Source organism: Ranitomeya variabilis, chromosome 3, assembly GCF_051348905.1.
Source record: "Ranitomeya variabilis isolate aRanVar5 chromosome 3, aRanVar5.hap1, whole genome shotgun sequence".
NCBI classification, from domain to species: domain Eukaryota; kingdom Metazoa; phylum Chordata; class Amphibia; order Anura; family Dendrobatidae; genus Ranitomeya; species Ranitomeya variabilis.
In genome coordinates, this window is record NC_135234.1 from 753,293,681 (window position 1) to 753,304,012 (window position 10,332).

General features: G+C 45.6%; 1 protein-coding gene across 2 annotated transcripts in view; it reads right to left on the bottom strand.

Annotated features, from left to right (window-relative positions):
- The window catches only part of CCDC83 (coiled-coil domain containing 83), a 74,929-nt gene extending 66,349 nt beyond the window's left edge, over window positions 1-8,580 (bottom strand). The window contains exon 1 of one of the 2 annotated variants that reach the window (XM_077298610.1): window positions 8,426-8,580. The gene's annotated coding sequence lies outside the window, so the exon portion shown is untranslated. The remainder of the gene's footprint in view (window positions 1-8,425) is intronic. The other variant, XM_077298612.1, reaches the window with a different exon arrangement.
- Window positions 8,581-10,332: the final 1,752 nt, after the last annotated feature.

Sequence of the window (10,332 nt, forward strand, 5' to 3'; positions counted from 1 at the left end):
AAGAATATAACTACTATAATAATGCCCCATGTACAAGAATATAACTACTATAATACTGCTCCTATGTACAGGAATATAACTACTATAATACTGCTCCCTATGTACAGGAATATAACTACTATAATACTGCTCCCTATGTACAAGAATATAACTACTATAATACTGCCCCTATGTACAAGAATATAACTACTATAATACTGCTCCTATGTACAAGAATATAACTACTATAATACTGCTCCTATGTACAAGAATATAACTACTATAATACTGCTCCCTATGTACAAGAATATAACTACTATAATACTGCTCCTATGTACAAGAATATAAGTACTATAATACTGCTCCTATGTACAAGAATATAACTATTATAATACTGCCCCTATGTACAAGAATATATCTACTATAATACTGCTCCTATGTACAGGAATATAACTACTATAATACTGCTCCCTATGTACAGGAATATAACTACTATAATACTGCCCCTATGTACAAGAATATAAGTACTATAATACTGCCCCTATGTACAAGAATATAACTACTATAATGCTGCCCCATGTACAAGAATATAACTACTATAATACTGCCCCTATGTACAGGAATATAACTACTATAATGCTGCTCCTATGTACAAGAATATATCTACTATAATACTGCCCCTATGTACAGGAATATAGCTACTATAATACTGCCCTTATGTACAAGAATATAACTACTATCATACTGCCCCTATGTACAAGAATATAACTACTATAATGCTGCCCCATGTACAAGAATATAACTACTATAATACTGCCCCTATGTACAGGAATATAACTACTATAATGCTGCTCCTATGTACAAGAATATATCTACTATAATACTGCCCTTATGTACAAGAATATAAGTACTATAATACTGCCCTTATGTACAAGAATATAAGTACTATAATACTGCCCCTATGTACAAGAATATAACTACTATAATGCTGCCCCATGTACAAGAATATAACTACTATAATACTGCCTCCTAGCTGTGAGGTTGTGTGTTGGTAGCTCTCCTGATGTCTGGAGCAAGCCCAGGGAGGGGCCACCCTGGGCGTGGAAGCTCCCCAGGCAAGGCCCAGGCTTCTCGGCCTACACTGGGACAAGGCTCCCAGACTTCTCTGAATGGGAATAGTAATCCTAAGGTCACTGTGAGACCAGTGAATGCAGCGAGCCAAAGATGCAGCAGTTCTGTGAAAGAGGAAAAAGCTGCAAGTAAAGTTTTGGGAGGAAAATCTCCTTCAAGTCCAGCAAAGAAGACAGAAGTTAAAGTGTTGGTGAGTGATGTTAGGCTACGTTCACATTTGCGTTGTGCGCCGCAGCGTCGGCGCCGCAGCGCACAACGCAAACAAAACCGCGGCAAAACGCACGCTAAAACGCTGCGTTTTGCGCCGCATGCGTCCTTTTTGGCCGAAAGTTGGACGCAAAAAAAATGCAACTTGATGCGTTTCTTGCGTCCAACGCTTGCAGCCATGCGGCGCAAAACGCAGCACAACGCATGTCCATGCGCCCCCATGTTAAATATAGGGGCGCATGACGCATGCGGCGCCGCTGCGGCGCCCGACGCTGCGGCCCTGACCGCAAATGTGAACGTAGCCTTACACAGCACAGTATGAAGTCCTGTAACTCCCCGGTCAGTAAGCAGCCCCTGCCTGGAGCACAGGTGAAAGCAGCCGCAGCTGTACAGATCACCTCTTCTGCTTCCAGGCAGAGACGGACGTCTCTGGAAAGACAGACAATCCAGGAGAACTTGCAGCAACATGGCAGTGTGGCGCTGTCAGGACGCACCCGGTCACAATCAGGTGGCAGCGATAAACCTGCTGCGGAGCCTGCACCCAGCCGAGGAGCCACAAAGCCATCTGTGGTGGAACCGCACAAGTCTGTGTTCAAAACCCCTGCACCCGTGGTGAAGAGTAAAGCTGTGCAGCCGGCACGTGCACCCGAGCTGCAGCTAGCGGACGAGATACCGGGACTGGTCAGAAAACTGGGTGAGTTACAGCAGCAAAAAAAAGCGCTGCAAATGGAAGTAGACTTTATCTATAACCTAAAAGTCGCTAATCCTGCCGGTAATGATGCCTATGACCTGAGACTGAACACACTGGGGGTGCAGCTGGCAAGTGTTGTGCAGGACATTGAATCTGTGCTGGAGGGCATGGGGCCCCTGGCAGAGACCTACAGGAACCGCGAGCGGTTCGCCTCCTATAAGCAGGACTGTGCTGTAGAGACCGGGACCCCCCAGCAACGGACACGGCCAGTGTTACAGGCTGTCCGCTTCTGCTTCCAGGAAGGGAAAAAACTGCAGCAGCAAGCAGCTGAGTGTGAACAGGATCATGCACTTCAGACTCCAGCAGAGGCACCACAGGTCCCAGAATGCCTCATGCAGGAGCAAGACTGTATATATGAGACTGTGCTGCTGAGGCAGCTGAGTGCGAACAGGAGCATGCACTTCAGACTCCAGCAGAGGCACCACAGGTCCCAGAATGCCCCACGCAGGAGCAGGACATTATTTGTGAGACTGTTTGTGCTGATGATGCCGAGGCTGAGGCTGAGGCACAGACTGGGGCTGGTGATGTTGTGCCCATGGGGTTGGGGGTTGGAGGGGATTCACATTCTGTCATGGACGTGGCACTGTCTGAGGATAATGATGCTGCTAATGATAATGTGCATGATATGTGTGACTATCCCCCTTTACCATCTAGTCCACAAGGTGTGGCAGCCCCCCCTGCTGCAGGCCCTCTCCCTGTCAGTCGGCCCAGTGTGACCCGGCAGGTGCCCCCCAGGAATGCCTGGAGCCGCGGCGCCCCATCCTTCACTTCCACCGCCAGGTATACCGGCCAGACATTTAAGCGCATTAATGTGGTGCGGTTTAAATACATAGGTGCCAAGGAGGATCTGCCACAGCGCAGGTATGTGGTGAGAGAGCTGCTGTGCGGCCAGATGGGGTTTGTGGCAAACGAGATACTGGCGGTGTCTAACCTTCAGGACAGGCAGGGCTACGAGGTCAGTTTCAAGCTGCAGTGTGACCTGGACAGGTTCTGGGCCAATTACCCCAGGTTCAGAGACGCTGAAGGCTGGAATAAATTTATTTTGGTTCCTATCTCCAGGCCGGACACTGTCACGGTAAATATCACCTTCTGGAATGAGGCCGTTCCCCCACAGGACATCGAGGTGTGGCTCCGGAGACACTGTGACCTCGCCTCTGGACTCTCCAAGGTCAGAGATGAGGATGGTATCTGGACAATGGGGTGGAAAGCTGTGGTGAAACTGCGGCAATTTAATAATATTACTGCCCACTTACCCAACTCCTTCTTCATTGGGAGGGAGAAGGGAAGATGTTATTACCCCGGGCAGCCCAGAAAGTGTTTCAAATGTGGTGGCAAAGGTCATCTGGCTAACGCCTGTACTGTGGTGAAGTGCAGTCTGTGTGGTGAAATCGGCCACGTCGCTGCGGATTGCCGGGATGTTAGATGTAACCTCTGTGGTAAGATGGGCCACCCTCACAGGGACTGTCCAGACGCCTGGCATAATATCTGCAGAGTCTTCCCTGATGAGGCCGTACTGGCAGGGGCAGAGGCTCAGGAGGATGAGGATGTGGTGGCAGGGGCACATGAGGGGGAGGATTTAATGTCAGGAGAGATGGTGACCAACCCAGATGCCCAACAGGAGTCCATTCATGTAACGCCACAGAAGCAGGGTATAGAGGGGAACATGGAGGTCCAGCAGCCTCAGGTGTCCCCCCCCTCAGCATCACTGTCTGTATATGATGACTGGAGCATCAATCTTAATAAAAGGAAGAAAAAGAGCACATCCTCCCGTAAACCTGAGGCAGAATATGACACCGGTCAGAGCGCTGCTAGGAAACTTCAGAATTCTGCAGGAGTGATGGTTGTGTCCAACAAGTATGGAGTTTTATCTGAGTCTAATGATGATGATTATGAGACAGAGTTGAGGAAAGTTGATGCAGAGTGTGACAGGGACATAGAGGATCACCCTCCATCAAAGCGGAAGCCTTTATCTGTGGACCCTCAGGTAGAGTCTGTCATGGACACCAGTGGTGGACAGAACATCCCTGACTCATGATGATGGCAGTTACTGTGCTCCTTCTCTATTGTGTAGTGATGGCGGGGTTCTCATTAACACTAACATCAAGTAATGTCAATAGTATTAAGGCAAGGAGGACGAGACATGTGGTGTATGAACATCTCACGCATCTGGACACCGATGTAATTTTCCTGCAGGAGACACGACTGACATCTGTGGGGCTTATGAGAGAGGCTGAGAGGGAATGGCGGTCCAGTCCTTCTTTCTGGTCACTGGCTGTGGAGCCTTACGCCGGAGTCGCTGTCCTGTTTAACACCAATGATGTGACTGTGCATAGGATGACGGAGGTGGTCATGGGAAGATGTTTGGTGCTGGAAGTCACTATTCATGGGAGGCGACTCCGACTTATTAACATCTATGGGCCACAGACAGTGACTGACAGGATTCAGCTTTTTAATACCGTTAAGCCTTACCTCTTCACTTCTCTTCCGGTGGTGATGGCAGGGGACTTTAATGCCATACTGACATCAGGTGACAGTTCCTCGGGCAGGACAGTGACCAGGGACGGTAAGGTCCTACATAACATTATAATGCAGGCTGGACTGACTGACGTTTTCGCACAGGGAGGTCGACAGCCAAATTTCACGTATTCATGTTCCAACAGGAGCAGTAGGATAGATTTTGCTTTTGTAAGTCCTACTGAGGCTGTCGGCACCCTGAGTGAGAAGGTTGTCCCTTACTCAGATCACCTTGCCTTGTGCTTCAGTCTGGGGACCTCTAACCGTCCGGACATCGGTAGAGGGTTGTGGAGGCTCAATTCCAGTCTCCTGGATGATGCTTATGTTCAGATTCGTGTCTACTCCCTTATCCAGCTTCATCTGGATAGGGTTGACTTCTATGACAACATGACCGACTGGTGGGAGGACGTCAAGGAGGATATCAGATCCCTCTTAAAGAGACTGTCAGTTAATAAAGGGAGGAATAAGTACAGCCAGTACCTAAAGCTGCGTAAAGAATTGGAGTCACTATATTCGGCGGGCGGGGATGACAAAGTGAAGATCGACCGACTGAAATCTGAGATAAGGCAGTATCAGTATAGTAGGTATACCTCCCTGGTTCTTGAACGGGATTATGGGTCCTTAGGGGCCCCTGATCCCTTTGAGAATTGCAGGGAGAGGGTAGTAAAAAAAATGGTCACGGGTCTCACTGACTTCCAGGGTGTATTGCAGGATTCACGGGAGGGTATCCTGGAGGTGGTGGGATCTTACTATGCTGACTTGTTTCAGAGGAAAGTTTTGGATAAAGATAAGATGGCTCAATTCTTGGAGGCAACTCCTGTGCCTGATACTAATGATCTGGACTTTTCTCCTTTGACAGCAGAGTTAACGGTGGAGGAAGTTAAGGAGGCTATTGATAAATTACATCTGAAGAAGGCACCAGGTCCAGATGGCATAACAGCAGAATTTTATAAGAAATTCAGAGACCTCCTGGCTCCAATCCTCGTGGATGTGTATAAAAGTTGTCTAGGAAATCACATGATGCCTCCATCCATGAGAGTGTCCTCGTTGATTCTGCTGTCTAAAGGTAAAGAGCCGAGCGACATCAAGAACTGGAGGCCGATTGCCCTCTTGAATGTGGACAGGAAGATTCTAGCAAAGATCCTGTTTTCTAGATCAGTCTGTTTGTCCCCAGCACTGTTGGCAGGCTCTCAGTTTGGCACAGTAAAAGGGCGGAACATCTCTGGAGCAGTCATCTCGATACGGGAGATGTTTGAGAGATGTAAAGCTCTGCGGTGTGGGAAATATATTGTTAGTCTGGACCAGGCTAAAGCCTTTGACAGGGTTGATCATGACTATCTGTGGGCCACTTTGTCAAAGTACGGTATTCCGGGACAATTTGTGGATTGGCTGAAGACATTGTACAGAGAGGCGGTGAGCTTTCCTCTGATTAATGGTTGGCAGGGTGACACTTTTGGAGTTGGGGCAGGGGTGAGACAGGGTTGCCCACTGAGTCCTCTCCTGTATGTTTTTGCCCTAGACCCGTTTCTGAGGTCACTGCAGGAGTGCGATTTTCAGGGGGTGCCGGTCCCCCATTGCCTGCCTCTGAATGTTGTTGCCTATGCGGATGATGTGACGTTGGTGATCTCTAATCCTCGAGAGGTGCAGATGTTATCTGCGTCTATCAGAAGTTACTCAGGGGCCTCCGGGTCTCTGGTCAACCTTGAGAAGAGTCAAGCTCTGTGGACATTAGATACTGATCCCAGCTTTGATCTGCGGCAGTTTGCCAAAGCCTCCACCCATATTAAGATCCTAGGGGTTAAATTTGGGAGGGATGATAATGCCATGCTAAATTGGGAGGAGAAATTGGAAACCGGAAATGCAAAGGTTCAGCGATGGAAGAACTGGAGGCTGACCTACAGAGAAAGGGTCGCAATGTTGAAGACTTACCTGGTCCCTGTTTTCTTGTATGTCTCTGTCATTTTCCCTTTGCCAGAATCTTTCTCAGCGAGGCTCTTCAGCCTGTTCTTCCAGCTCTTGTGGGGGAATAGGTTGAACCTAATAAAGAGGGGAATAACGTACCTATGGCGGAGAGAGGGTGGACTGGATATGTTGAATCCAAGGGTTTTCTTTGACTCCTTGTTTCTAAAGGTAAATTTTGGGAACATGGACTCAAACAGTAGCTCCCTGTGGGTAAATAGTATCAGGTACTGGATATTGCCTTTTGCAGAATCTTGGGTGCGAGGCGGCAGTCTCAAGAGGAGGAGATGGACAGGTGATCACCTCCCCCAGTATCTTGACTACGGTCTGAAGTGTGTTAGGAGGTGGGGACTGGATAAGTCTTACATTGAGAGCAGTACGAGAAGAGACATATATGCTCATGTATGTAGGACTTTCTTCTACTCTCCAATGGCCCTGAGAGATTGTGTCACCACCACCCTGCAGGAAAGCCTTAGGTTCCTAAACGGGAAACAACTTCCTCCTAAACTGTTTGATGTCACTTGGCTTTCACTGCATAGTCGTCTCTTTGTCAGGGGAAACCTGAAACATCTGAGTGTCTCTGATAGGAATTGTCCGCTTGGTTGTCAGCAGGAGGAGACTATGGAGCACTTTATATGTGATTGCTGGGGAGGGAGGAAGATCTGGGAGGAAGTGTCAGATAATCTAAAAATCCCCAGACTGCGGACCCTAAAGTATCCTGACATAATCTATGGTGTCCCCTCCACTGTTAGTAACATCGACAGAGAGACGATGTACATTATAATAAGTGTCATTAAATACTATCATTGGCACATGAGAACCCGGGTATCACTGCACAATGAGCTGTTCGATCACACCGCTGCAGCTGGTCAGGTTATGTCAGAACTCCGGTGGATAAAATCACTAGAAGTTGGAAGGAGTCCGAGAAATAATAAGTTATGGAGGAATGTAAAATTCAGTTAGGAAATATGATGATATATATATTTATTGTTTTGTTTTGTTTAATTTTCTTCTCCCTCCAGGTGTGGACACTTTAATTTATTTATGAATATGATCTGACTGTTTAGTACTTGGTGTGTATATAACCTAAGTGATTTGTGTTTTGTAATATTGGGTGATTTTTGTTTTTATTATAATTGTATTTATGTTTGGTTTTATAATAAAAATTGCCCCTATGTACAGGAATATAACTACTATAATGCTGCCCCTATGTACAAGAATATAACGACTATAATACTGCCCCTATGTACAAGAATATAACTACTATAATACTGTCCCTATGTACAAGAATATAACTACTATAAAACCGCTCCTATGTACAAGAATATAACTACTATAATACTGCTCCTATGTACAAGAATATAACTACTATAATGCTGCTCCCTATGTACAAGAATATAACTACTATAATACTGCCCCTATGTACAAGAATATAACTACTATAATACTGCTCCTATGTACAAGAATATAACTACTATAATACTGCTCCTATGTACAAGAATATAACTACTATAATACTGCTCCTATGTACAAGAATATAACTACTATAATACTGCTCCTATGTACAAGAATATAACTACTATAATACTGCCCCCTATGTACAAGAATATAACTACTATAATACTGCCCCCTATGTACAAGAATATAACTACTATAATACTGCCCCTATGTACAAGAATATAACTACTATAATGCTGCTCCTATGTACAAGAATATGAGGACTCACGATCTACAAATGAAAACAAGGAGGTATCGGGAATCGATACGATAAAATCTGTGGCAAAATCTTTATGATGTGGTTATGCCGCCATCTTGAGACCCTTCTTTTACTTTTACAGCTGTTAGAAGTGAAATAAGATCAGCTTGAGGCGTGAGGAACAATACCTGAATGAACGGTCTGGGCCTCTTCAAAGAGTCAGATGTCTGCTATGGAGCCTTCCTGAAAACAATGGTGTTCAATGGACATTACTGGGATGAACTGGTCAGGAGCTGGGAACACAACGTCTCCATTGTACCAATGTTTCCATCTTTTTACCCACCTCACAATACCGTACTGTGTTCAGCTACTGGGGATGCAGGGAAATCTGGTGATAACACGGCCCAACATGTGATGTCTTGTGTGTTCACCTAAAGAATTTGTGTACAAAATATAGTATTTCATTTCTTAAAGGGAAACTTCCAAAACATTTGTGGATTTTGTTTTACTGCCGGCAGGGCTCTGTATGCTCTACAGATTCATGGCATAAATATGTCACATTTTAGAGATTCCACCAGCAGAACAGTGAGTTCAGCTCTGGAGTATGTTGTTAGGTGAGAAGAACTCATATGGCTATAAATAAAAAGAAAAGGAAAATCCAGTCCTATTGAGCTGGACTCCAATTTTTTTTATTTTCCTGTATAACTCCACCCACACCACTGATAGGCAGCTTTCTGCCTATGCACAGTGTACACAGAAAGCAGCCAATCAGTGGTGGGGGAGGAGTTATACTGAGCTCATACATAGAACTAGGTTCCTGAAGCAGGTTTAGGGCTTGTTCACACTTTGCAGATTTTGCTGCGGATTTTCCTGCGGTTTCTTCTGCGGATTCCTCTGCGGGTTTTCAACAGCACTTACCTATTGGTGCATGTTGAAAACCGCTGCGGAATCCGCAGAAAGAAGAGACATGCTCCTTCTTTTTTTCCGCAGCAATTCCGCGCGGTTTTTTCCGGGATTTTCCACAATGTGGGCACAGCGGTTTTTGTTTCCATAGGGTAACATTGTACTGTACCCTGCATGGGAAACTGCTGCGGATCCGCAGCGTCAAAACCGCTGCGGATCCGCAGCAAAAACCGCAAAGTGTGAACATAGCCTTACTAGTCCCCTCCTGTTGAGAAAAAAATGATTTGATCAAAACAACAGCAAGTAGCCCAATAAGTGAGACATCGCTAGTGTCCGGGTCTCTGGATAGCCGCAAATAGATGGCAGATGGTGACAGATTCAATTCAATGGGAGACCCCTTCTATTAATTCCAGACCCTTAGGAGGAATTTGAATAGGATCCTAATAATAAGTAGTTCTAGAAGAGACCACCAGTCACGATTATCACATACATCCAGATGAAGCCGTCACATTTTCCAAGAATGTCCAAGGTCGTTAAAATCAGTTTAGTGGGGGTCCGACACCTTGATAATTGTTGGAGGGCCCATTATTTCTTACACTTGATGTACAATAAATATGTGATACTTTTTTCTTTTTTGACATAAAAGTATTTACCGTACATTTATCACTCTTGTAACTTCACTTTGTGCCTTTTATAAAGCTGATTGATGCTATAATGAATAGCACCTAAGTTCGTCCTCTACCTTTGTACTCTTCCCCCCATGTATTTATGCAGTGTGCTCATTAAATTCTGGTGTATACCCCAATATTTGTAAAATGCAGGAATTTGATAATTACTGGAATTGTGCCCCTCTTCTTTATGGTTCCCTAGACTGCTGCCTACTCTGCCTAACCTGTCGTCTACTCCCAGCCCTGGTTTATGATGGAGGACTGTATAAATGGAGGGTGAGCGCTCAGAATGTCAAGTCTCATGCGGGAAGGAACTTCTTGCTGACATTGATCAGGTCCACTAACTGGTATCGAAAAAAAAAAACCCACAAAACAAAAATCACCAATTTATAGAATAAAAAATATGGATGTTGGATGTTACGACAAGAGAAAGAATCTAACATTTCACCGGGCAGTGCTGCTTCTCCTAACGCTCCCTCCCTCAATGCAAATATTGAGCGTAGGTTAATATCAACCCTTCTGTG